Source organism: Procambarus clarkii, chromosome 12, assembly GCF_040958095.1.
Source record: "Procambarus clarkii isolate CNS0578487 chromosome 12, FALCON_Pclarkii_2.0, whole genome shotgun sequence".
Classification (NCBI taxonomy): Eukaryota; Metazoa; Arthropoda; class Malacostraca; order Decapoda; family Cambaridae; genus Procambarus; species Procambarus clarkii.
In genome coordinates this window covers 40,116,696-40,122,931 of record NC_091161.1, presented here as the reverse complement: position 1 = coordinate 40,122,931, position 6,236 = coordinate 40,116,696, and positions in this window count along the sequence as shown.

Here is a 6,236-nt window from a genome sequence, read left to right as displayed (position 1 = left end):
AGTGGAGGATCCGGACAACTTCTTTATGGGTGATATCCAAACCCCTGTAAATATAACTGATATCAACACGAGTGTGACAGATTTTGAAAGAGGAATTGACAATGTGCCCATGCATTCAGCCCCGGGTCCAGACTCATGGAATTCAATATTTATAAATAAATGCAAAGTGCCAGTAGCACAGGCACTCAGTATAGTGTGGAGGAAGAGCTTGGACATGGGGGAGATACCAGAGGCTCTTAAAGCAGCAGACATAGCTCCTCTACACAAGGGAGGTAGTAAAGCATTGGCAAAGAATTATAGACCAGTTGCACTAACATCCCACATAATAAAATTATTTGAGAGTGATCAGGAGTCAGGTTACTAGTTTTATAGAGACCAATGACCTCCACAATCCAGGCCAACATGGATTTAGAGTAGGAAGATATTGAAATACCTCTTACAGCTATCTCTCATGTCCTCTACTTGTACAGTACAGCTACTTGACCATTACGACAAAATCACTGAGATATGAGATAATGATGATACTAACCTCATCTACTCAGACTCCAACCCACTCATATTAAATAATGATGTAAACAATAAATTAAAAAAAAATCCACTTATTAATGTCAACCAACAAACTCACACTAAACATAGAAAGGACCTACAACATCTTACTTGGGAGCAAATCAACAAATGCAATTCATCTACAGTTACACAATGTTAACATCAGAAATAAAAAAGATGGCAAGTTCCTTGGTCTATACTTAGATCTGCCCGAAATGCTATGAGTGCTAGTTGCTTTACAAGAATGTATAACTTCAAGTCACTGTACTCTCCCCCAATGTAACTTCTTGTATATAAAGAAAAAATAAATAAATAAACAAACACATAATAAATCAATACTTACTAAATTTTGTCTATTATGTAGCAAAGAAGCAGGTCTACGGAAGGCTTTTCTGTTGAGTTCGAAGCCCAGATTACTCGTACTCTCTGAAATAAGTTAAGATTATAAGTATAAAATTTATAAAACCAAATAATAAATCCGGTATTGCTCAATTTTAGATGCAGATGTACTGAATGATATATCAGACTGTCAGCATGGTATTCGATCTGGAAGGTCCAGTGTAACGAATTTACTCAGTTTCTATGATCGAGCCACAGAGATCTATAAAGAATTCTGATCAAGAAAGAGATCTAGGGGTGGTTTTAGATAGAAAACTATAACCTGAGGATCATAGTAAGAACATTCTGCGAGGGGCCTATGCTACACTTTTTAACTTTTGAATTGCTTTTAAATACATAGGTCAAAAAGTTTTAAAAGTTTTTTAAACCTCTCGTGTATCATGAGTGTGGAAAAGCTTCAGATGGTGCATTCAGATGATGAACATTACCTAGTTCCTTCATCTGGGAAGAATGAAGACATATTGGTGCATTCGGATGATAAAAACTAACTACTGTAGTTCAACTGATCAACAGACTGTATATCATATGCAGACTGTATGTGGATCTGCGGGCCACTCCAAACAACAGCCTGGTGGACCAAGCTCCACCAGGCCTAAAGCACAAAGTGGTCCACTGGCACCGGCAACTTCAACCATAAATGTTCTCAAAGATTACTAAAAATGATTGAATTAGACTAGACTACAGTAAATTGGCAATCTTAACCGTGTATCTGTTTCCACCAATACAGTATATGCTTCAACATATACAATACAATACAACACAATACAATTTTATTTAGGTAAGGTACATACATACAATAAATATTTACAAGGATTGTTTGACTTATAGGTATAGCTAGTACATACAATGCCTAAAGCCACTATTACGCAAAGCGTTTCGGGCATGATAAACTTAAATGACAAGCTTAATACTAATTGAGCATAATGAGTAGAATGAAAACAAGAAATGAAAACATAGATGAAAAAGCAGCACAAATACAATTATGTCGACAAACAGCGCTCTTTAAAGAAAAAAACAGACATTGGTTGACAATAGAAGGGTAAGGTAGGTTACAGGGAATTTATTAGGTATAGCTTCGCTTTTAACTTAAACTGGTTGAGAGAGGTACAGTCTTTAACATGGTTGGGAAGGTCATTCCACATTCTGGGCCCCTTGATTTGTAGAGCATTTCTAGTTTGATTAAGTCGTACTCTAGGAATATCAAAACTGTATTTATTTCTGGTGTGATGCTCATGGGTTCTGATACAACCTTCTATGAAGCTTTTGAGATCAGGATTGGCATTATAGTTTAGCGTTTTATATATGTATAATACACATGAGAGAATGTGCAGTGACTTAATGTCTAACATATTCAGAGATTTAAGTAGGGGTACCGAGTGATGTCTGGGGCCAGAATTGGATATTGTCCTAATAGCAGCTTTGTGTTGAGTAATTAGAGGACGTAAGTGATTTTGGGTAGTAGAGCCCCAAGCACAAATACCATAGTTGAGATATGGATAGATAAGGGAGTAATAGAGAGTCACCAGGGCAGGGCGTGGTACATAATATCTGATCTTAGAAAGAATGCCCACAGTTTTTGAAACTTTTTTTGATATGTTTAGAATGTGTCCCTGGAAATTAAGCTTGTGGTCAATGAGAATGCCAAGGAATTTGCCATCTAATTTGTTACAAATTTGGGTATTGTTTATTTTGAGATTTATTTGATTAGAGGATTTATTGCCAAACAGAATATAAAAGGTTTTGTCAATGTTAAGGGTGAGTTTGTTGGCAGTTAGCCACAGATGGACTATATTTAGCTCAGTATTTACTGTGGCATTTAGAGCAAGGGGATCAGGACTGGAGTAAATGAAGGTTGTGTCGTCAGCAAATAGAATTGGTTTGAGGTGTTGGGAGGCATTTGGAAGGTCATTAATGTAGATGAGAAAGAGGAGAGGGCCAAGTATGCTGCCCTGGGGAACACCAATGTTGATGGGTAGGGTGGGAGAAATTGTATTATTCACAGAAACATATTGGAGCCTGTCAGTAAGGTAGGATTTGAGGTATTGTAGGGAGTGTCCTCTGACTCCATAATGATGTAATTTAAGAAGAAGGTTTTGGTGGTTGACAGTGTCAAAAGCTTTACGCAGGTCCACAAACAACCCAACAGAGAACTCATTTTTATCAAGAGCCGTATGAATCGAGTTAAGCATACTAATAAGTGCATCGTTAGTGCTTTTTTTGGGTCTGAAGCCATATTGGCAAGGGCTAAGTATATTGAGTTTGGCTAGATATGAGTAAAGCTGCTTATAGATTAGTTTTTCAAAAATTTTTGACAAGTTTGGCAGGATAGATATAGGTCTGTAGTTGTTAACATCTGTGAGATTACCACATTTGTGGACAGGCGTTACTCTCGCTTTTTTTAGAATATCTGGGAAGGTTTGGAGTTCAAGTGACTTGTTGAAGAGCAAAGCAATAGCAGGGGCTAAAGATCTGGAGGCTTTTTTGTAAATTAAAGTAGGTATCTCCTCAAGGGAACCAGACTTGGTTTTAAGGGAAAGGATTATCTCATTGACGTCAGTGGAATTAATAGGCTTTAGGTACAGAGACTGTGGATAGTTACCTGAAAGATAGTCATTAATGTCTGTACTGGAAGATGGAATATCATTTGCAAGGGATGAACCAATGGAAGAGAAGAACCTATTGAACTCAGTAGCAGAATCCGAGGCTGAAAGCTGACCATCGTTATTAGACAGGAGAGTCGGTTTGTTATTTAAAGACTTCTTTGATCCCAATATTTGAGAAATTGTTCTCCAAGTTTGTTTAATGTTGCTCTTTATTTGGGTAAATTTATCTTCGTAGTACTTAGTTTTGGCTCGTCTAATTATCTTAGACAGCAATAATGAGTAATTCTTTGAGAATTCTTTGGAGACAATTCCTAACCTATACTTCTTCTCAAGGTCATGTTTTTTATTAATAGATTTAAGTATTCCCTTTGTAAGCCAGGGATTGTTAAGCCTTTTGGTTGTGACTTGTTTTGTAAGCATAGGACAGTGGGTATTATAAAGGCTAAGAGTTTTTTGAAGAAAAGATTGCACTGCTAGGTTGATGTCCATTATGTATATATGCACTATGTATATCATGTACTATGTATATACCACTATGTATATCAGCAATACTTGATATGCAAATATATACACATATATCCATATACAGTATATACACATACATATATAATACAAAAATGATAAAATTTACCTACTTAATATTACATTGCAAATATTCCAGGTTTTGAAGACAATTTTCTTATTGCGCTCAACAAGGTAAGGCTTGCAGCACAGATTCTGTCAGGGGTGGAAGCGTATTAGCATTGTATAGAAAATATTTACCAAATAGTTTTAAATACATAAAACTACAAATAGTAATTATTGAATTATTACATTACGCTTATACTCGTACATTCTGTTAAAGTGTCAAATTTCTACATTAGACTACCATATTACCTATATTATTGTTAATAATGTATTGACAGATGCAATATGTATTAAAATTCTAAAAATAAGTCATGCATTATATACAATTTGTGGGAAACTGTCGGCTGAGAAAAGCTGGTGTGGGGGTTGTTACAAGAGTGAGTAATAATTAAAGCTGGTGCATATAACATCCTTATCAGGCACATGCAAAAGTGAACACTTCCAGAATTGGAGACATGCAGAAATGTAACATGTGGAAATAGAGGCATGCCAAAACAAAGACATGCATAAATTCAAATTCTTATCTAAATAATTTCTAGTGATTATTATATAAATTATTCCATCAGTACTAGATCAAATATTCACAAAAAAAGGAGAAGAGATATTTGATATTCAATACCATCCTCCCTTTGGAAAGAGTAATCATGTCCTGTTGGACATAAATTATATGTTGAGATATAATCTAAAAGAAAATAGGGACATTGAAATGGTTGTTAAACTCTATTTCAATAAAGGACACTATAGGGAACCTCGAACCCTGTATTACAAGTGTAAGTGAAAATATTGGAAAAAATAATTAAAGCTAAATGTGAAGAACACCTGGAGACAAATGTTACACTTGCTTACATTTATGAATTGCTTTTAAATACATAGGTCAAATACTAAAGAAATTGTTTAAAACTTTTGTTAGACCACAGCTGGAATATGCAGCGGTTGTATGGTGCCCATATCTAAAGAATCACATCAACAAACTGGAAAAGGTATAGACATGCCAATAAGTGGCTTCCAGGTTAGAGGCATAAAATGCCAAAACTAGATGGTATAATAAAAAGAAGATATTGTAAAAGGTAACCAAACAAAGATGCCACAGAAATATTAGAAAATTAACTTTCGCAAGCAGCGTAGTAGACACGGTTGGAACAAGTTAGGTGAGAGGGTGATGAAGGCCAAAACCATCGGTAGTTTCAAAGCATTATATGACAGTGCTGGGATGGGACACCATAGGCGTAGCCACAAATAATAGAATTTGGCGGTTCATATCACATTTTTTAAAATTAGAGATAAGGATGGTAATAAAGTTCAATGTAAAAACACCTATTATTAATGAATTTGTGAGAACTTCATATAAAATTAACAACTGAGCAAAGTATAGTACCATAGAAATAAAAAAAAAAATGCGGCATGTTATTTTTTCACATTACCTTTCTGTAGATTTTTCCTTTGTTACTACGTGAATGATCCGGTTCAGTAGTGTTGTAGTAGTTGCCTGCAGTACCTGCAGTTTGTACCGGTTCAGTAGTGTTGTAGTAGTTGCCTGCAGTACCTGCAGTTTGTACCGGTTCAGTAGTGTTGTTGTAGTTGCCTGCAGTACCTGCAGTTTGTACCGGTTCAGTAGTGCTGTAGTAGTTGCCTGCAGTACCTGCAGTTTGTACCAGTTCAGTAGTGTTGTAGTAGTTGCCTGCAGTACCTGCAGTTTGTACCGGTTCAGTAGTGTTGTTGTAGTTGCCTGCAGTACCTGCAGTTTGAAACACATGTTAGAGACAATAGGCAGATCATTGATGTATATAAGAAATAGGAGAGGGCCCAAGATGCTGCCCTGTGGCACTCTAACAGTTATTGAATAATAATTCATAATTTTTTTTTTTAGTGTGCCTGCGGCCTGGTCCTCGACCAGGCCTCCACCCCCAGGAAGCATCCTGTAATAACTGACTCACACCTAGGTACCTATTTTACTGCTTTTTAACAGGGACATAGGGTGAAAGAAACTCTGCCCATTGTTTCTCGCCAGTGCCTGGGATCGAATCTAGGACCACAGGATCACAAGTCCAGTCCGGCATAGTA